The following is a 23,548-nucleotide window of genomic DNA, read 5'->3' as shown; positions in this document are numbered from 1 at the left end:
TGACACCCTACACACTCCAAAAGGAAATTTTTGCAAATCAAAATTAAAAATCAAAGTTACATTTAGGTGCACTAACACTTCCCCATATACATGAAACTAAATCACGCTATGGAATCAAATGCTTAAATATACACAATTGCACCTTAGGCTAAACAGGAGGAGGAGGAGTTTTTACAGGAGGTAAAAACTAATTGTATTCATGATCCAAGTGCTCTCTTTAAATGGTAGAACAGACACACATAACCCACACATAGACAAGTAGATATACATACACAAAATCAACTAACTGCAAATAAACATAATCCTTTGGACTAATGTCATAACCACACATGTGTTTTCTCATGTGTGTTTTCATAAGCACGAAGATACAAGCTTCATAATCTACTTGGAAAAATGGATTTTTTAATGCATTTTGCAATAACATCATTAGGGAGTAAATATATAAAGGCAATACTGTACAGAAGTAAGGAGAGGGTTTTCTTAGAAGAAAAGTGCCTGAGCACTTTCTCCTTTGGCCATATTTTCCCTTCTCTCTCTGCTCCTCCAGTCATTTTGGTTCCGTTGAAAAATAACCATCTCTCTAGTTGTTTCTGGATCCTGGTTTCCTTCTGACTACTTAGCCCCACGGTGAGCTAAGTGCATACACATAATTGCCTTTTTCGTGTTTTCTATCCCATTATCTCTCTCCCCGCAATGGCAACCACTTCCTACATAAGTCTGTTTAGCAGTTGTTCATGCATTCACTGCATATTTATTGAGCTTAAGGTTTTGAGAAGACAAAGGTGCATAAGACAGTGCCTTGGCTCTGGAGAGGCTTATGGTCCACTGTCAAGGCCTTGCCTCACTGAAATCTGCCTCTCGCCCCTCTCAGGAGTTGCTGCTATGAGCCTTCCTCTGTTCTCATCTGCTGCTGAATTCTGCCAATTTCAGTCTCTCATAGGGTATCTGGAACTTCTGAACTGGATTGAATTCATGTGGCTATGGAAAGAAAAAAAAAAAAATAGATATGTCCTCCAGTCTTTTCTTTCTTCATAAGTTACATGTACACTTTTAGAGTGTACATGGAGAAAATAGTCCTACAATGACACTAGTTGTGGTCATTTTAGTTACTAAGAACCAAAATATGGTATTATGGCAAATTGGGAAAGGAGATTACATTTTAGTAGGCCCCACAGGACCCTAAATCCTCTCGTCCACACAGGATGGACATGACAGACCTTCCTCCTGTTGGATGTTAAAAGACTTGGAAAATATGGTTAAAAGACTTGGAAAAATAGTAAACAAGGATACTTGGCTGTCTATTCTAGTAGTACTCTCACATTTTGGATCTTATCACATGAGCATTTCATGCTTCTCACTCTGCCTAAGAAATAATAGTATCATGTGTTGCTATTAATTGCATTTTAAATAATCTTCAGTAAACGTAAGTTAGCACTGGTATTGTGAACATTTTTTGTGTGTGTTTCTTGATAGGGCTCATTTCCAACCAGATATGAAAAATTTGTATCTCCTATTTGATCCCTGCTGTAATTTTCAGCTATTAACTCTTTTCTACCTTGATCTGATGAACAACAGGACCTACTAATGAGAAAAAACCTCATCAGTCACTTTTGAGGCACTTAGCTATACTTGACACAAACATGCACAAATGAAATGATTTCAGGGATTTCACAGTGGATCAATCAAAAACACAATTGCTTAGCTAATGACTTGTTTTTTTTTGTTTTTTTTTTTTGATCTTTGACCTACTAATCATCTTCTCAATACTTTATCTGCTACTCAGATGAAAGAGAATTATTGAACAGATCCCTCTCCTAGCACCTGAACCCAACTAATAAAAAGTGTGCAAATATTATAGTCAGAAACTCAAGTGGACAAAATTCTACTGAGTCTTGTGCATGTAAGTGACCTTAGGTGAAGCTGAAATTGGAAACATTCTCCAAATGTTTACCATCAAGCCTTTCCCTTTGTGATGCACAATTTCTGCTGGTTCCATACACTGCAGATCCTTCTTGGTGGTCCACATACTCCCACTGCTGAATTCTGGCAGGCTGTTTTCAAGATTCTTCTTGGGAAACTACTACACTTGGCTGTGAAAGAGAAACATGTTTAATTCTTAAGAGAGGTTCATTGCAAGGAATCTCATCTTGATGAGCAAGAAAACAAACAACTTCTCAGTAATCTGGACCAGTGAGTTCCAAACTATATTCCTTAGGTCTTCAGGGTTCTGGAGAAGTCCCACAAGGAAGTTAAAGCTGCTATATTTTTGATAGGACAGGGATCCAGAAAGATGACTTTTTAAATGCCTGCTTTCGTTATTGTTTTTATTTAGGGGAGAGATGTGTTAGTTGATTGGTTGGTTTTAATCAACTGTTAACTGCTAAGATTTGGAATCCACAGTGAGTTAGGCAAAATATTCTATGAGCCCTCAACCTGCCAAGAACAAGATAGATTGATTTCTACCCTGTTATTATTACAGATTATTTCCAAAACAAATATTACTCAAATGGGGAAACTATTGAAAATCTGGCAATTTATCCAGTCAGAAATGATTTGGTCACTTGAAGTAGAGAGTATTAAAAAATGGAAGGCAGGGTAGCTAATCCAGTCATGGGACAGTATGTTTCTTCCTGGTAGTTATCCGAACCTATGACTAATGACCATGGAAAACCATTAACTATAAAATAAATTGTGGCACAGATTGAAAAATAATGTGAAAACTGTTTGCAAAAAATAAGGAAATAGGTTCCCAAGTGGCAATTTAAAATCTGTGTTTCAAGCATCACTAGGCTTGGTAATAGGAAATGTAAATTGTGTTTGGTCTATTTTTGAATGATCATTTTATAATAGATCCTACCTTTTGATAGAGTAAGAATAGGCTGCAATGCTCAAAAACAATTTGAGGTATGAAAAGTCAAGATATTAAACTACAATCAACTGAAGAAATTTTATAGGTAAATGGCTTGAAATATACAGTAGTAATAAAAAATAATAACAGGCAAAATATATTAAAATTCTTACTATATGCCGGCTTGTTAAGTACTTTACATGCATTACATGTATTACCTCTTATTCGGATTCCTTAGTTCATGCCTTTAAAACAATGTACAGTATTAAAATAATCACTGAGCAAAGAGTAACTTGCAGCACATCGGGCTCTCATTTTAGACATAAAGCCCAGTTACGGCAGCGATGTAGAGAACACCTAAAAAAGGAGAAAATTTCCTCATTGCAGCAGAACTCAATGCTGACTCCACTGAAGGAGGTGAGCTTGGTATATGGCTACAAATAACATCAATAATGTAAGTAGACGAGTACATATACTGCAGCTTCATCCAATGTAGTAGAGCCTCTTGGAAACTCAGTGATCATTTAGCAGAGAAACAAAAAAGCCTCTCTGCTATCAATTTGGATGTTGTCTTATTTCTCCTAGTCTGTGACTATAACAAAATGGCACAGGCTGAGTGGCTTAAACAACAGATTTTATTTTCTCACAGTTCTGGAGGCAAGAATTCCAAGATCAACGTGGGGGTAGGTTTGGTTTCTTCTGAGGCCACTCTCTTTGGCTTGCAGGTGGCTAACGCCTCTCTGTGTCCTCACTTGGCTGTCCCTTTATGTCTTTGTCCAAATTTCCTCTTCTTATAAAGACATAAGTCAGACTGGATGAGGATCTACCCTAAAGACCTCATTTTAACTTAATGTCCTTTATAAAGGCCTTATCTCCAAATGCAGTTACATTCTGAGGTACTGGGGGCTAGGGTTTCAACATGTAAATTTGTGGGGGGGGGGAACAGAATTCAGCCCCTAACAGATGGATTTATAGACACAGTGCATATTAAAATATTTGGGGAAGGAGTAACATTTCTGGAAGTCCACCAGAGTTCCTAAACTTAAGGTGGGAAATGTGTCATACATCCACTTAAAAATGTTACTCAAATTTTTCCTATTACATTTTACCTCTGGCCTGTGTTAATGATATTAACTTCCTCACCTTTCTTCTGTGTGTGACTTATGGCTAACTATGGACCCAGCTGACTGAGTTTGAATATGATTGTTGAGATTCCACTGGGGCCCTGAAAATGAATACAAGCTATTTGCCAAGAAGATAAGGTCATTTTTACATTTCAAAACAGCACCTCGTTAATGAAAGATGGAAATAATAAAATACAGGAGTATATGATACAAAAATGAAATCATTGTAGATCAAAGAAAAAGGAAGCAGGAATCAAAAATAGATCGATCTAGCAATCAGCAAGTTGTTCTGTTACTAACTTAATTTGTCCATTTATTTAATTTGATTTGTTCCATTTATTCAGTAAATTAATAGTCAGTTGGAATCACAGTACCTTTAATTAATTCAAGGCAGTGCTAAATATGTGGAAGCAGAGGGAATATCTAATTTCATTGAAACTGCTCATGAAATCATTTTTTAATATATGTGCACTTTGACCATTTAGTTTTTAAGTTATAAAGAAATCTGAGTTAGAATAAACTCAGATTTAGTTCAGTTTTTGTTGTTGTTCTTTCCAAAATCCATAAGATGCTATTTTTGTTGTTAGTATCAAGAATATATGTGCAGATTTTATGTACCTAAGATCAAATAAGATCTAGAACATAACAACCATTTCCATGTTCTAAAAGTGGGTTAGCCTTGTTCCCCAATACCAATATTATATTTTAACTAATAAGAAAATGAAATCCTCAAGTCTTTTATCCATTGGCCTTTTAGGTATCAAAATGTATTGTATAAATATACTCTTAGCATGTAATAGAATTAATCAAATTTTGAAAACTGTCATTTTGTTCTACAATATTGAATGCATGTCTTTCTGCCACTTAACACTGGAGCTAGCACTGGGCCAGAGATATGCAAACTGGGACCTTTTCTAATGTGAAAAGGCAAGATACAATTATAACTTCCTAAGTATTACTTTCAAGTTCATGCAATTATGTGATTTTCCTTTCTATATGTTTGCATAATTCTAGGAGGTGATTCATTTAAAAGCCCACAATTGTAAGTTCTGATCAAAAGTTATGCTTGTTAAAATCCACCAATTTTCATTCTCTTTAACCAAGTGTAGATTCAGTCTAAGACTGTTAATTATAAGTTAATTTGTACACTATCTGCCATTCATTTGTAAAGCACTTTCTGAATATAGCAGACATGATCATCTGCTTTTCTTTTTCAGTGTCCATTTAATATTAAAATGCCTCTAAGGAAACCACTCTAAATAATGCCTCTGAGTAAATCCACACAAATGGGGGATAAAACTTGCAACCCATCATGATATTATTCTCTGACAAAAGAAGAATTCCTGCCAACTTTTAGAAATGGGCTTTAAAACAAATCCATGATCTTACAAAATTATCATTAGTCTGCAAGACTAGGAGAGGTCCAAGTTCATGCAGCAGAGGGCAGTAATGCACATTTATCAATAGTAAGAAAGACGAAGAACTAGAGATTATTACAAAATAATTTTTCTGGAAAGAAGTGTTTAAAGACCTTTCCTATACCAGTGTTTTTGAATTGGAGAGACCTGACAACAGGTCTACTCTCCCCATGAAGATGCTGTAATACTTCTGAATCCTAGATTGTAAGGATTTTAGAAACAATTTAAAAGTTAGTAAGATTTCCCTTACCCAAGTACACACAAGGAACCATCTTTCTTTATCAAGATCAGTGCAGTTTGCCCATATGGCACCAAATCTACTGTAAAAACTCTTCCCGACCACTCAGAAACAAAGGCAGATAAACCAGGTTGCAAACGGCCTAACGAATGTGCAGAATGCATTGGAAATGAACCATACCATTTAATCTTACTACCACTTTATTTTCAAACTGTCTCTGGTTACTTGAAAACAAAAAACAAAAAACAAACAAAACAGCAACAGAGCACCTGGGTGGCTCAGTCAGTTAAGTCTCGGACTCTTGGTTTCGGCTCAGGTCATGATCTCACGGTTTGTGAGTTTGAGTCCCGCGTAGGGCTCTGTGCAGACAGCACAAAACCTTCTTGGAATTCTCTCCCACCTCTCCCTCTGCCCCTCCCCTGCTGTCTGTCTCAAGATAAATAAATAAACATTTTTTTTAAGGCAACAAAATCCAAAGACCTCAGTTCTTACTTTCCTTTAGCTTCTGTGACTGCCCACTACCATAACAATGTTTGCATCTTCCTCCTCCCTCGCACCCCCAGCTCTTTAAAAAACTACTTCAACAAGCTGCTTCCCTCCTTATTCACTCTGTCCTGACTTTGTCCCATGTTTTACTGCTTGCAATAAACATCAAATAAAGCAGCCCCAACACAAAGGGATTAGTGTTATTCAAAAAGTCTATTGGTAAAAGTTTGAAGGTAGAGTCTGGGAACACATGATGGCATAGTTTTTAAATGCCTGCTATACAAAACCAGAAAAAAGACACTGGGAAAACAAAAACAAAAACAAACAAACAAGCATAACCACAACCACAATAGCAACAAACCCCACAGATAACATCTAGAGTAAAACAAGGCAATAAGGTGAGTGATGAAAATCACCAGTGATTATAAGGCCCATATATTAGTTTCTATGAAAAATGATGTTGACGGAAAAACCTGAGGCTCTCAAGAAGAGAACGCTCAAGTCTTTCTCAAGTCCTCATTTGACAGAACACAGCCAATCTGAAAGCAGTAGACATAACTAGGAGAGAATGGGTTCTGCAGGCTCTAAGTCAAAAAACAAAGTTCCTCAATGAAGAAAAACCTAGGGAAATAGAATCCAAATTGAGTAGGTCAGGAACAATTGGGACAAGAAGAAAAAGTGTAGATAAAAATGAGCAAAAGGAGGAAGTAGATATCAACAATATAAGGGCATTTAAAAAATCACTTTATAAACACAGTACAAGGGGAGTGCTAGAGTAACGTAGCTAGAAAAATTATTCTGGCCCAACCCTCTCTCTAACAACAAGAAAAACTTATTAAACTTAAAAATGGGCAATAAAAAAAGATTTTGGCCCAATCCTGTGTAAACTTAATATGTGAAAGAAAGAGAATAAGGACTAGAATAACATCACTACAAGCAAGCCAAAAAACAATTTCCAATAAACACATAAAATAGTAACCTAATCTTCTAAAACATGTTAAAGGAAATTTTAAAAATTCGATTCTATGAAAGAATATCATAAATCAGAATTAGAAAAACTCTAATATATGCTTCAAGAAAAGAAAGATCTGGAAAAAAAGATGTAACAAGAAAAATTATTTCAGAAGTGAAGATTGAACTGGAAAGAACAAAAGATCAACATATAATGTTTTAGGGAAATACTAGATGACAAAGAGGGACATTTGATAAATCAAAAGAAATAAGGAAAGAGATAAAAAGAGTTCAAGAAAAATGGTAGATATATAAGACAGGAAAAGAAGATCCAACAGGCTTATAACAGTTTTCCCCAAATAAGAAACCCAAGCGATGGAACAAAAACAATAACAAACCCATTAAATAAAATAATTTAAGAAAATGTTCTAAAATAAAATGAACAAAATGAAGAAGATTTGAAAATACATATCATAAAGTTACACAGGAGAAAGTCTGCCCAGAATGGACAATACAATAACACGTTTTAAACTACTGAACTTGAAAACATATCCTCTGGCAATAGGAAAAAGATCATGTCGATTTTAACAACCATGTTTTATGTGAGGATACAATTAGGTACAATATTTAAAATAGTTAAAGAAAGAAAATGTGAACCAAGGGTGTTGAATCCAGCTAAACCAACCTTCAGGTACCAATATTCCAGACAAACTAGTTTGTGAATCCAAGCAGTCATATAATATTATTACATAAACCTATCCTTAGAAATTTACCGGAAAATAAGATTTAGACAACCTCAATGATTGGGGAGACATTGAAATAAGGACTGGTACTAAATATGCAATTACATATAGAATTAAGACTACATGATGGTCTTCAGAGAGAGACAGTATTATACAATGGCTATATGCAGTAACAAATTACACAAGGATGAGGTGGGTGGAAAGAAAAAGAGATAACAGACCAATGCCCTTGTGAAAACTGATGTGAAGAAATCTTAAAGTAGTAATAAATTGTAATAAATAAAGTCATAAATTAAGACAAAATCCAATTGTCCTTTTAAACAATACACTTTGACTAAATGGGGTTTATTCAGAAATGAAAGCTTAGGAAATCCATTAATATGTTCTATCAATATAATATAAAAAGAAAAATGATATGATCATCTCCATGAATGTAGAAAAAGCATTTGGCAAAACTCAACTGACACCATTCATGTTAAAAATTATTTTACATTATAGTATATAATTTATATTATATATATCTCTCTCCATCAATATCACAAAAGTTAGCATCTTTACTTAATAGAGAATCACTTGATGCTTAAGTAAGGAAGTCAGAAACAAGACAGGGATGACCAAAATCCCCACTGCTATTGAGCAATGTTATTGGTAATTGCCATTCAATTGAGCAAGAGAAATCAATTATAGCCCTAAAAATTTTTAAAGTTAAACCATTTCTATTTGCAGATAACGCAAGCATATATCTGGAAAATCCCCAAAACAAAATTTACTACAGAAGCAGTTTTTAATCTTAGTATTCAATAATAAATATAATAATAATCAATAATTGTCCTTATATATAACAAAAAATCATTTAGAAGTTATTATAGAAGAGAAGACCCCTTGTCAACTGCCGAAAACAAATAATACAATTCTTAGGTATGAACATAACCTGAAATATACAAAACCGAAATGAAAACAACTAAAACTACTCCCAAAAATTAAAAAAAAGTAGATTGAAGCAAATGAAAAGTTATACGATATCTTCAGAACAGAAGACACAACACTATAAGATGCCAGTTATACCTGAATTAATTAATAAATTTAATATAATCTCAATAAAAATACACCATGTTTCTTTTCCCCTGAAATTGGGAAAGTTTATTTAAAAATGCATTAGATTGAGGGGTACCTGGGTGGTTCATTTGGTTAAGTATCTGACTCTTGATCTCCACTCAGGTCTTGATCTCAGGGTGGTGAGTTGGAGCCCAGCATTAGGCTCTGTTCTCAGCATGAAGCCTACTTAAAAAGAACAACAACAACAACAAAACCACATTAGATCGAATCAAAATATCTTTTGGGAGAATAAACAAGAATGGTCAGGAAAACTCCGAAAAAGAAGAGTACTAATTAGAGACATGGAGATAAATCTACCAAAAATTAAAGCCTCTAAAAAAAGCACTGATTTGTTATTGGTACATAAACAGACATACAGACCAATGTGACATAATAGAAAACTCAGCAGTGTACTCATCTGCATATAGACATTTAGTATATGATAAAAGCAGCATCCCAAATCTGTGGTCTAAAAGTTGGACTTTTTAATCATTGGTTTAACCAGATAGTCATCTGGAAAAAGCTAAAACTGGATCTATTCTTCACACTCTAGTAGATAAATTCCAAATACAACAAAAACTTAATTGTAAAAATAAATAAATGCATAAAACAATGCAGAAGGTTAAAAAAATGAATAGATGAACTCCTCCATAAACTGATTTTTCCATAACCAGGGAAATATGCTTCTGATTTAAAATCAAGGAGTAACAAAGAGAAATCTTGGAAACTTTGATCTCATAAAGATGATTTTTTTTTTCATGGCAAAAGTCACTCTGAACAAAGCCCAAAGATTAATGACAAACAGGAAAAAATATTTACATTTCATATCAGAAGCAAATGGTGAATATCCTTAATGTATAAAGAAGTTCTAAAAATGGAAAAGAAAAAGTCCAAAATTCTATAAAGAACATAGCCTGGAAATAAGAGAGAGTTTAGAGAAAAAAATGAAATGGCTCTTAAAAATGTGAAAAAGAAATGCTTATACATAATAAAAGAAATTCAAATTAAAACTATGCCAATATATTATTTCTTATCTCTAAGACAGCAAAGATCAAAATGTTTGACAATATCTCTACAGCAGACCTGTCAGAAAACAAGCACCATCATACATTGTTGACAGGAATACAAAATGGCATTTTCCCACATGGATGGGAATTTGACAATCTAGCACAATTACACACACATGTTACTTTTGATTCAGTGAGTAATCCCACTTTGGGGAATTTATTCCAAAGATATGCTGGTAAAAATAAGCAAAGACATAGACACAAAGGTATTTATTATGGCACTATTTGTAATATCAAGTGTTTTTTTTTTTTTTAATGTTTACTTATATTTGACATAGAGAGAGACAGAGCATGAGCAGGGGAGGGGAAGAGATAGAGGGAGACACAGAATCCGAAGCAGGCTCCAGGCTCTGAGCTGTCAGCACAGAGCCCGACATGGGGCTTGAGCCCACAGACTGTGAGATCATGACCTGAGCCAAAGTCTGACGCTCAACCAACTGAGCCACCCAGGTGCCCCTCAAGGGTTTTAAAATGAATCTAACTGTCCAGAAGCAGGGCCTTGGTTGAACACACTCAGGACATATCCACAATGTAATTCTATATCTATAAAAAGAAATTAAAATATATTTCATTGGTGTGGTCTCCAAGATATATCACTAAGTGAATAAAAGCGAGATGGAAAACTGTGTACGATCATATAACTAAGTAAGGGCAGGGTACAAATATATATCTGTAACTGTATCTCCATGTCTTTGCTTAAGATTTTTTAAAAATAAAGACAAACTACCACAAAAACAAAATGGAGAATAGGAATAGGTTGGAGGGGCCCATGGATATAAATTAGTCTTATTTCATAGAGTTGGCCATGTAGCCATACAAATAGTTTACACAACTGTGAAATAATTATTCATTATTGAATTATCTCCAATAATCATATTCTCAGCGGTAGGGTTGGTATCATTATCCTGAGACTGCTGTGGCTTCTACAGGACTGAAATTACTTTTGTATTACTTTTGTACCAGGCTTTTTGGTATTTAAGGAAGGAGAAACAGATGTAAGATCCATGAGGTTAAATACAAATAAACTCTATATACTTGAATTTAAATTTGCGGTATCATTGTTAACTTCCAACTAAAAGGATCTGGGCTCTTTGCAGAAAAGACTAATTGCAATTCTGAAGTAGGAAATATACAAAACAAGCTTTATCAACTTGAAAAATCAGATAGCAAGGACATTATAAAAGATTGGGATGTCCAAATGATTTAGGAGCCCGAAAGAGTCTCCACTGGACAAATATGCATCAATAAGGAAATTAACTGCAATATGTTGAAACTCATAAAATAGATTTAGACCCATCAATTCATAATAATTTTTAAAAAAACGATTGGTCACCTTTGGATGATGCAAAGCAACCAGGTTATTATTGTGAAAAATGATAAAAGAGAAAAAATAAGCATTTATTCTGCCTTTCCTGATCCTACGATACCTCAGGATAATCAAATAAATTGTCAAGAACTTAACTTCCATAGGGGTTAATAGATGAAAGATAAATGAGAGAATTAGAATATCGCCATTTTGTAATCACTAAGGAGTTATGGAATCTAGGCAATCATCATCAATGTTTGATAACATCATAGAAATCAACACGACACAACACATGTGCTGCTTGATGGAAGTACACAGTACCACTTCTTAAGTTGTCTTGCCAAAAAACTGAATCTGATTCTAATCAAGCCTCTAGATCAAAGTTTGGATTTTCAGATATACAGGAAATGGAGGAACATGTTCAAAAGCACCAAGGTGATGAAATTAGTAAAATCCTTATCATGTGTAACATTCTACATAATAAATGACTCAGTTTTTACAAACAGCAGCAGGCACAACATCAAAATGCAAGGAAAGAAAGGTGATAGAGGAAGAAACCCATATGTTAAAAGACACATTAAACAATTATAGTTCATGGATCATATTATGACTCTTATTCAAGCAGGCAAGTTGGAAAACTTACATGACAAATATATGATAAATTTTGAAGCTATTGTTAATTTTTAAGGTGTGATCATGGTTCCTGTGAATGAGTTTTCTTAGAGAATTCTTATCTTTTAAGGGTACATACTGGAATACTTCGAAGATGAAATGGCTTTAGGTCTGGGATCTGCTACAAAATAATCTGGGGGATGGGTAAGTGTGTTGAGGAGTAAGTTAAATCTGATTGGTCACAAGTTGGTAATTGTTGAAGGTGGGTGATGTGTGTATGTAATTTTATTATACTCTTCTCGATTTTTATAGCTTTGAAAATGTCCATAAATAAAAGTGACAACAACAGCAATAACAATAACAACAATTTTAAGCCAACACTTCTAAGTATACAAACAGGTGACCTTTGAAACCAACTGTCTATATGAATATTGATTATAGCATTTTATGTTCCTCGAAAGTCTCCAAGAAAGTTGAAAACATTGAAACATTGGGTCTGTAAGTGTCCTAAAGACCTCTTGAGGAATTAACTTCCTCTAAATTCTTCTGCAATAACAAGTTGGCTTCAGTGTCCCTATCCATATATATTTCTTACTAGGAGATATGCTTAGAGTAAACATGTTTTGACTTTTTTCAGGTGGCATTTGATTTCAGAATTCTATTCTTTCATTTCAGTAGTAACACTTCAGACAAAGTATCCTGATTTATTTGGGGGAAAAATAGTCAGTGTACTTTTATTAGCTCAGATCCCAAGGCAGTGCATTTTTAGTGTGATACAGATAATGGTAATGCAAGTCCAGAAGCTGGAGACAAATAAGAGGATGTCCCAGAAATAGTTGTATTAGAAGATAATTCCTACACAAATGTCCAAAGTAATGCTCTTGGTATTAGAGTTGGTTTTGCAATTGAATTGGATTTTTTAAGAGAAAGTTTACCTGTAAGTGGAAACTTACTCAATCAGATGCCCAGACCCCTACCTCTTTCTCAGAAACCCCTTTTCTCTGAGAAGTGTCTCTCATTTACAGCTCTCATCGCTGCAGGGCAAGGCCTCTGATGGTCATGTTGCTGAAACGCCATCTGTGGCCCAGACTACAGTGGATGGATTTGGTGTCACATGTGACCCAATAAAGCCATTGAGTCCCTTCCTTCCCTGTGAAACTCGGAATCAGCACTAAGTCTATCTGTGTTCTTGATATAAGATGCACACTGAGAAGTTGTTGGTAGTACTTTCTGTCTTGTGGACAGAAAGGAAAGAAAGTCAGTCTTTAGTGAGAGAGACTGATGCATGTGAACAGAAAGAGGTGGAGGTGAACGATGGAGAGAGGAGACTTACTAGATGATGTTAGAAATGATATATTGGATGGATGGATGGATGGATGGACAGGTAGATGAATAAATAGGTGGGCAAATAGATATAAAGAGAAGTATAGATGGAGCAATAGAAATAAATGAATAGTGATAACATGCAAATATCTCCAGGTTATACAGTTAGGTGAGAAAAGCACAATGCAGAAAAATGTACTATAACTGTGGCATATGTGTACATAAGCTGGATATCTAAATAAAACTCAAACTCCTAATGCTGGCTTACCATGGGAAAGGAAATAGGAGTGAAGGTAATGGGTTGGTGAAGGGTAGATTTATATAGATAGATATAGATATAGATATAGATATAGATATTCCAATAATATTTAATTTTTGTGTAGTTCATTTGTATTTTTGTTTCCTTTGTGCAAATGTAAACATACACTATATTCAAGTATTTAATGAGCAGGTAGAAAAATTAAGCTTAAAAATACTAATATCCAGGAAACACTGAGCAAGAACTCAAGGCCTAAAGGGAAAAAAAATCTGACTTTAAAGCAATTAGTAAAAGATTTAAAATTCAATCAATGAAAAAAATTCTATCAATTCTTTACCACTAAAAAAGACAAGTAATAGCATAAGACCCATTTTTGGAATGTAATATTTTATTTCCTTTCATAGACTGCTTCCTTGTGTTTACTTAGACTGACATGAAATGAATTGCTATTCTCTAAGCATTCACATTCCCTGGAAGAAAGAACCCATAAATTGTTTCACTTAGTGTCAGAGGCAGGGCTGGGAATAAATACTCAGGACAGAAAAGCTAAAATATATTACAGTTATCAAGAGTAGGGACTCTGATTTTCTGTTTTTGTAATTTTTTCCCCAAAATACCTTAGCTCCATTCACAGGGTTTGATATTGACAAATGTTTATGAAATAAATGATTATATATTATATATATCATATATATTATATATTATACATATAATTATAATTGCCATTTGGCAAACACAGTAAAAACTGATCTATAATAAATGTTGTCAGCTACTAAGTTACTTCACAATGATGCAATTAATTCTTTTCATTTATTGAAGATTCCGATCAGTAACTGGTTCTCAGTGCCCAGCACATCAGTAGAAAGGCCCAAACTGAACACCATCTTCTGATTTCACTTGAGCATTGTTTCCAACAAATTCCACTCCAGTAAGTTCTGTACATTTTCCTTCTTGGACACTAGAGGGAGATTGTTTGCAGTTATCTATGTTCAGGCATATTTTTTAGCATGGCTATGTACTTTTTATCATCATCATCCAGTATGTGGCTACATATAGTCACATATGGCAGCTTCACACTCTTAGGGCCCATCAAGAAAACACATTTTTAAAAACACTCTCCTAATATACGTGGTAGACAACTTAGAAAATAGTTCACATTTATTTATGAAATGAGATTCTAAATTGAAAAATGTAAAAGAAGTAAAAATAACATCTAACCAAAGTAGACCACAGCTCAGACCTTATTAATTTAATCATATTTACAAAGCAAAATACAGTTTTACACAATATAATAGCTAAACTTTTAGAACCTCAGAAGATATAACCAATTTGTACTAAAGTATTTTGGTAGAAAACACATAATGATATCCTCTGTGTTCTCTCTTTTCATCAATTCAATTCAATTCAATAAAACATTATTGCTTTGTACTTGAATTTAATAATATTTTTAATGATTGCAGTATCTGTTATTGAAGTGTACTTTTCCTACTGAAAAATTACAAGAATAATAACATACAAACTCTCTTTGACACGGAGTCTCACTCCACAAACACTGATGGAGAGCTTTAATATCTTATCTTCCACGTGGTTTGCAATTTGAAATACTTTTATTTTTTTCAACATCTGTGAATATGAAACTCTTTTGCCATTTTTTTCTCTTCTCTTTTATCCATTAGAACTTACCTGCGTTTTGCCATTGGAGTTGCAGAAGTATAAAAGATGGCTTACAGCAGGAATGACCATAAACAAAATTGTGATGTTAGATCAAGCAAATCTTTGATGCTGTGCCAACGAAAATCATCTAACTATTCTATCTCCCTTTGACATTGCCCCTTAATAGCTGTTTTATCACCAGTCATTGACCAATCCATGCTAGAGTACCAACTCTGAATTGCTTAAGATACTACTGCTCTAAAGGGATATTTGTGTTTCAATAAAACTGGAAAACTCCAAGACCACTGGGATGGATACACACACACACACACACACACACACACACACACACATCTCTGTGTTGAGTAGTGAGAGGGAATATTTGGAATAAAGAGGAAATCTTCAGGCACTCTGAGCATATCACATAAAAGTTCTCAGGTCTTAAGGCTATTGCTAGATGAATGATTTTTGAACTGGCGGATCCCATTTAAAAGATACTGATTATCATGTCTAAGAAGTTATGGGTCAACAGGCCATAACTGACAACAACAAAACTATCATAACTGAAGTGGGCAGGTGAAGTCAGAATAAAGACAGGAATGGATGAAGTTTTGGGTAGATTTAGGGATGCTTATGCCTCCCTGCACCATCTGTCCTTATAGTAAAAGCTTCTTGGTTTTCCTTTGTGAAACTACCCACTCCCATTGCCCCATTCTTACTTAATGTGACTTCATTAGTGGACATGGGACCCAGACTTAATAACTCAGAGCATTCTATCCCTGGTCACAGAAGTTGCTTCTTAGCAGCATGGTCAGACATTTGCTAGAAACGTTAAAAATGAGAAGGGGTGTTTGGGTGGCTCATTATGTTAAGTGTCTGACTTAGGCTCAGGTCATGATCTCACAGTCTGTGGGTCCCAGCCCTGCATCGGGCTCTGGAGCTTTCTTCAGATTCTGTGTCTCCCTCTCTCTCTACCTCACCCCTACTTGTGTTCTCTCTCTCTCCCTCAAAAATAAATACATAAACATTTAAAAAAGAAAAGAATGAGAAGTTCTCCTTTTTCCAAGATTCCTTAACTGAGAGGATGTAAGATAGGGTAGCACCCATGTGAGAAAGAAAGCTCTATAGGGGTAAGCGAAGTCAACAGACAAAGAGAGAAAAATTTTTAGTTATTGTTTGAGCCAGACCTGAAGCCTACGTTAGAGAATCCTATTATGAGAGCTGATAAACTTCCCTTTTCATCTAAGCCATTTCAAGGTTTGTTTTTTTTCTCTGAGAATCACAAGATTCCTAATACATAAAAATATATATACTGAACTTAGAATTAAATAAGAACACAATTTAGAAAAATCCGAGTCTAGAAACAAATACAGGAAATGTATTACTTAAGCAAATAAGCATACTTTCGATTAAGTTCAAGTATAACACATGCCAGAGTTCAGGTCTGATTAGGGATAAGAAGATGTTTAAGAATTTACTAGAGAATGTCTGACATGATTGTCTTGTGTGATAGATATCATATAGAAAAAAAGTAATTACGGTTTTCTAATATGGAAATACAACTGAAGATTGAAAGGTTCTTTTTTAGGTACAAATACGTATATTTTATTATTCACATACTTTGGATCTGGTAGTTTTATATGAAATGGAACTGTAAGGTAATCTCTTTTACTCTTTTGAGTTATAATACCTCTCAGGTATTATTAAATTTATAAATATGTTTGTCTATTTTTGAGAGAGAGAGGGAGGGAGAGTGTAAGCGGGGGAGGGGCAGAGAGAGGGAGACAGAGGATCTGAAGCAGGCTCCAGGCTCCATGCTGTCAGCACAAAGCCTGATGCAGGGCTTGAACTCACCAACTGCGAGGTCATGACCTGAGCCGAAGTCGGACACTTACCAGACTGAGCCACCCAGGGACCCCAAAATACCTTTTGATTTTTAAATAGCTCTCAGAATTATTAGGCTGCAATTAATAAAAATCTACTCAAGTTTGCATAGACAATTTGAAGCAGGTAGTGAAAGAAATTTGATAGTAAGAGCACCACAGGCAGTCTTCCAGGCATCTGAGGGTAAGAAACAAAGCTGCGTTAGCTTGCTCACAAGATCCAGACTGCAGAGCTGAGAACCAGACCACTCCCTCTGCTTTCCATGGGGCTGTCTCCTATCCACCCCTGAAAACCACCTCTCTTTGCTGACTTCTAGCTGTCTTCTCTCCATAACTGCATTTAGTTTTGTTGCTGTTGTTGTTGTTGTTGTTGTTGTTGTTGTTGTTTTAGAACTGACTTCCTTTTATGTTTCTCTATCATCTTGGGACTCAGTTTTTGTCAGCTGGATGACTCACTCAGTTTGATCATTCTAGATTCTAATTCCTGGCCAGAAGAATCTGTTTGGATCCTCTCAAGGGCAAGATTACCTGGTACAAAGAGGCTGCCTAGGTTCACCATTCCCCATGATGGTGGGAACACGTACTTTTCAGGAAGGATGTGAGCAGGAAGGTAATGATTAGTTTTTCTCCTGCAAAAAGTAATATAGAAACTATTTTGATGACGACAGGAATACTTATGCATTGTTTCCCACTGGGGAAACAGGATACAATCATAAGAGATAGCATTAAGAAATAAATCATAATGATTTGAATCATAAATTCATACTTCAAGAGTATTATTGAATGATTTGCATTCCATACAGAGGACTTTGGTTCATATTAAGAGTAAACTAAAATATCTTAGAAGACTGATTACACATGTTTGAAATTACTCAGTCCATTATGTCTTACAAAGTAAAATCAACAGTATTACCTCTTTATCATTCATAGATATGTGGTACAAATATATTTCAGAACTAAATAAAGATTTTAGAAACAAACCAGAGATAACATTCACTTTGATAATTGTTTAGAGATGTTGGTTTCACTGGAAATCTTGGGGCTGGGGCCAGGGGGAAAGGGAAATGGAAAAACATCAGCAACTAACCTATAAGATAAATTGAGAACTTCAAAATTGTTTCTGATGTTACAATGGACATAATTTCTCAAGACATCATAAAATAATTTAAAACATATTCATATTACTATAGATAATATTTATCTAAAGCAAAGAAATTATAACCATACAAAATTAAATATGTCTGATTTAGTTTTAGGAAATCTTTATGACCTAATATACAAAGCAATTTTGGAGGAAACTAAAGCAAAAAATGCAAGCTCTCCAAGATCTGATATTTTTTCTAAAGTGTGACATATTGAAATAATCTCTACTAAAATGAGTACTGATGAGGCAATTGAGTAAATGATATAAGTTCAGAAGATGAAAGAGGCGAATGACGTAGTGGAGAATCAATAATACAAACCATGTAATATAGACTGCACAATACTTGTTATAACTGTTTAACGTTCCTATACTGCTTGATATTTCAAATTTGTAAAGGTGTTTATGACAATGTTTTATTAATAAAAAAACTGGCAGTTCAATTCAAACATAAAAGTGTTCTTCTTATGTTTAAAGACAGATACAGTTCTAAGAAATACATTGGTAAAAGTAGTTTCAAATTTCTTATCCCTTGAAGCATATATGGCATGTCGTCTTTGGTTTGCTTAATTTCTTTTGTGGCATGAAGATCCATGTTTTCAGAGGCCACGCTAAGAGTTAGGAATTGATTCATCCCTAATGACACGTTGGAAAATTAAGAAACCTCTGAAGTAAATTCTTGCCAACCTGTCTGCCCACACTAAGGTGAATGTGCAAATAATCTCTGTGGGAAACAACCCAGGATCTGTTTAAATGATAACAATTCAATTTCTAAGGAAGAGGGCATATTTTTCCGATGAATGCCACATATCTTTTATAGGATTAAAAAGTGATAGAAGTTATTCTTATTTAATTGATAAAATGCAAAACTGCAATAAGACAAAGTAGAGCTATCAGAATTTGATAATAGTGGTCACTTCAACAAGAGATAGCATTTCAAATGATTAATAGCTTTTGGAGAGCCAAGAAATGCTTCCAAGCAGAGATGACATTTGAACCGAGGTTTAAGGAATGAATAGTAATAGTGAACTAGAGGAAGGTGACAGAGGCCACAGAAACAAAACAAAACAAAACAAACAAACAAAAAAAAGACTTTGAGTTACAGCACATGCATGGCAGGAGCTTAACAAATAGCAATTATTCCTGGGCAGGTGGAGGACAGAACTTACTGGGAATGAATGAGAGGTGGCTGTAAAAGCAGAAATCCCAGGGAAACAGTCTCTCCGGACTGAACAAGAGACCTCACTGACCTCTTCCCCACTTTCTTTTTTTTTTTTTTTTTAAATGTTTTTATTTATTTTTGAGACAGAGAGAGACAGACAGCATGAGCAGAGGAGGGGCAGAGAGAGAGGGAGACACAGAATCGGAAGCAGGCTCCAGGTTCTGAGCTGTCAGCACAGAGCCGGGGAGCGGGGCTCGAACCCATGAACTGTGAGATCATGACCTGAGCCGAAGTCAGACACTTAACGCTTAACCGACTGAGCCACCCAAGTGCCCCTAAGCAGTCCTTTAACAGCTGATGAAGAATGCATTCGAGCAAGGACAGATGACAGTTACAGTGGTCCATATTTGAGACAAAACTTTTAGAGGAACATGACTGGACATAGCTGAAAGTGGGAAAGAGGTGGGGCCCCTGGGTGGCTCAGTAGGTTAAGTGGTCAACTTCAGCTCAGGTCATGATCTCACAGTCCGTGAGTTGGAGCCCCGAGCCGGGCTCTGTGCTGACAGCTCAGAGCCTGGAGCCTGCTTCAGATTCTGTGTCTCCCTCTCTCTGCCCCTCTCCTGCTCATGTTCTGTCTCTGTCTCAAAAATAAATAAAAACATTAAAAGAAAATTTATATAAGGACTGCTTAATGTTCAGAGTATGTGCTCACATGGCTGGCTCTTCTACTAAAACCATGCCTTCCCAGGGCATGGGTGTGTCTCAGCCGCAAAGGTATCCTTGGCTCCTAACACCAGGCAGAACAGAGAAGATGCTAAATAAGTGTTTAGAATAAAGTAGGAAGCAAACACTAAATAGTGCTTTTTTGCATGTCTATAGTAAGACATTGAAAATTCACAAAAATGTGACACCAAAACATAGCCCATTATATAATTTCCATGGTTAATACGGAGAGAACTGAAACACATTGATCATTCATGGTTTAATGTGTCTTTCTGATTTATTTGCCTAAAAAAATAACAGGATCTTGGTCTGCATATCAGGAGGACTTACTTGGCTACTAACTAGGTATGTGACCCTGGACAAGTGACTTAACTTCATCCTTAAAATGACAGTTAACATCAATATCCCTTTAAACTCTATAATATGACAGGGCACAGAGATCATTGTACTTAAATGTAATTTTAAGCATTTAAAAAATATTTGCTTATCTCACTTATTTGCTATTATTCAGGAAATAATTTAGTTCTGGGTAGGGAAATTGATTTCGGCCCTTTGGCCAAACCGCATGTAGAAAATTATTTTACTGTTACTTTTAATAGGTGGTCATGTCAATCATTTTGATTTTATATATAAATATGCATATTTGACATATTATTTTATTTATCTATCTCTTACTTGTACAAGAAAAACTTAGTATTAATATTCTAATGCAGTTACATTTGGAAGTTTATAGAGTAAAAAATTAAAATAAAAAATTTGAAAATAAGGAAGAGAGATAAACAGAATTCAGTTATTAATTTATATATTCTCACCTTCACCTTTTTCAAAAAAAAACTTAAGGTGGTTAAACAAAACATGGTACATAATATTCCAAAGAACAGCCTTTCTGTATTTGCTAAATTTATTTATCAGAGGAACAACCAAGAGAAAATAAATCTTATAAATATAAGGCTAGTTCCTGAGGGGCAATTAAATCTGGGATATTTATACATGGAGAGACACCATATAGTTGGATAGAATGTGTCATTCCAGGAAAAGTAGATATCTGAAATATACTCAACAGGAAAACATTTATCAGAAAAGGCAGAACAGGCAGGGAACTTTTTACCAAGAGCTTAACGCTGTATGTAAAGCAGAAGTAATTCATTGCCAAGAGCTTAATGATTAAAAAACATAAAAGCACTAACTTCTAAAAATAGAAAATATGAACACATTACAAAGAAAACTTTTTCAAAATCATGGCTTAGCCAAGTAGTTATTCTTGATCACTTATTGTGGACATGGACAGGTAAACACGTTTTCAAAAGGTGTTGACTAAAAGTAATAGTAATGATTCAAGAACTCGACAATTTGGTTCAGTCAATAATTGCCATATATATATCCAAACAGCAGCTCAGAATACAAAGGTGTTTACAGCACAACCTTTTACCCACAAGTAGCTCACAGTCTCAGAAGAGAGGCAGGTGCAAAGAAATGAGTTACAGTACGATCTGGTAATGTGAAAGATTAACAACGTGCACAGGGTGCAGAGATAACATAGAAAATTCCTATATAAGAGTAATTGCTTCTATAGGGATTTGGGGGAGCAGGGAAGGTATAGAAGAAGGTTTCCCAGGGGAGGGGAGTTCTGAGCTGAGTAGTTCAAGAAGTTCACTTTCCCCTACTTCACTCTCTATATTCCTGAAAAGATCATGCTTGTTTGGAAACATGAAAAAGGATCATCACAGCGGGGTTTGATTTTATGCCTTGGCAAGAAATAAAGGAGGAGTACAGGGGCCAGAAATCATGGTAATTAGAGGAGGAGGGCCAGAACTTAAACAGTCATAATAACCGAAGAGGAAGACTTTTAAATCAATTTTAAATTGAATTTACAATCATTATGAAGCATTATTTTCCTCCTTATCTTCCAAAAGGATCTAAAGCTGCCAAATACAATCAAACAAAGTTATCCTGCACATTTGTTTCTAGTAGAGTGAAAATTGTTTATATAAGCTGTCCCACTTTCAATAGATGGCCAGGAGCATGAGGGGTATACTTTTAAATATTCAAAATTCATTTTCAGAATCAAAGACCTATCACATACTCTCCTACTGTGTGCCTAAGATAGGCTCTGAGGATAAAATAAAGGAAATTGACTAATTATTTCTCAACCTCATTAAACTTATAACCACACTAGAAAAATATGTTGTATGTTTATAGAACAAACTCAAAGTAAAATCTTTTTATGGGTTATCATAGGAAGAAAAGTATACATAGTACTCACAGAAGGGAAAAATCATTTTAGGATAATATTGTTATGACAATAATCCAAAGAAGATAGAGGCAGGTCTTAATATCTTTACTTTAAAGCTATCATTTATAGAGTGTCTATTATGTGCCAGGCACTTCATTATACATTCCTATACATTTCTTCATTCAGTCTTTATCACATCCCTGCAGGTAACTACAAGTAACATCCCATTTACAGATGAGGGTGAATTTTGAATCTCAGACTTACTTGTATTCAGAAGCTTCAGAAAAGCATAAGGTTCATAGGGGCGCCTGGGTGGCTCAGTCAGTTAAACGTCCGACTTCAGCTCTGGTCACCATCTCGCGGTCCGCGAGTTCGAGCCCCGCGTCGGGCTCTGGGCTGATGGCTCAGAGCCTGGAGCCTGCTTCTGATTCTGTGTCTCCCTCTCTCTCTTCCCCTCCCCTGTTCATGCTGTGTCTCTCTCTGTCTCAAAAATAAATAAACATTAAAAAAAAAAAAAAAGAGAAAAGCATAAGGTTCTTAGGATCAAATTCATGAGGATGGGGGAAAGAAAAAATTGGCAGGGCAAGGACCTTTCAGGTAGATTAAATAGTCTAAAGCAAGGTGACCAAGGAATTTGCAGTGTAAAGTCTGCCTTTTTTAGACCCAGGAAGACAGCAAGCACTCACATGCAACTACAGTCAGGTCAGTCTGTGCCCTGCTCTCCTTCCCACTGTGTCTGACTTTCCTAATTTTCAGAATCCACGTGATACTAAAACCAGACATCAGTCCTTTGAGTAAGGAAGCCCAGGGATCCTAGATGTAGGGCATGTAGGGCTGTGGGTATGGATCATACCTAAAGAGTTCAATATCCAGCATGGTGTGGTGCTTTCCAGTTTCACCTATGCAAGTATAAATATTTGGCCCTTTCAACCTGAAGGAGTAATGCATTCCATGAATAATGGAAATTTTTATCTTCCTGCTATTTTTAAGGATTTCAGGAAATCCATAAAACAGCTTGCTCTCTCTCAAGAAGAGAAGAAAGATACATTTGTTTGACAGACTACCTCTTCTCCAAATACCTGCCATAAATTTGTCACTGGTTCCCTAACACAAGCCCAGATTTCCCAAACCAGAGAAGACAGTTTTATTTCTCTCTCTCATGGACGTTCATTGTCCACATCAAGCCCCCAAAAGTGGCAGTGTTAAAGCATGTTTTCTGTGACCACAATGTATTTCAATGAACTTCTTTAAGTTATCGCTTGATCTCCACAGTTTCATGGAAT

The 23,548-nt window shown here is 35.3% G+C and overlaps 1 long non-coding RNA gene across 2 annotated transcripts; it reads right to left on the bottom strand.

The window, feature by feature from the left end:
• Nucleotides 1-464: 464 nt before the first annotated feature.
• Nucleotides 465-22,575, bottom strand: LOC122217050. 2 transcript variants are annotated; one of them, XR_006201272.1, is made up of 4 exons: nt 22,530-22,575; nt 3,067-3,205; nt 1,910-2,090; nt 465-978 (listed from the first exon to the last, which is right to left on the bottom strand). It is a non-coding gene; the product is annotated as an uncharacterized LOC122217050 (long non-coding RNA). The 2 variants fall into 2 exon arrangements; XR_006201273.1 differs by lacking the exon at nt 22,530-22,575 and adding an exon at nt 8,980-9,020.
• Nucleotides 22,576-23,548: the final 973 nt, after the last annotated feature.

This window comes from Panthera leo, chromosome B1 (assembly GCF_018350215.1).
Source record: "Panthera leo isolate Ple1 chromosome B1, P.leo_Ple1_pat1.1, whole genome shotgun sequence".
NCBI classification, from domain to species: Eukaryota; Metazoa; Chordata; class Mammalia; order Carnivora; family Felidae; genus Panthera; species Panthera leo.
This window is presented reverse-complemented; position numbering and strand designations above follow the sequence as displayed.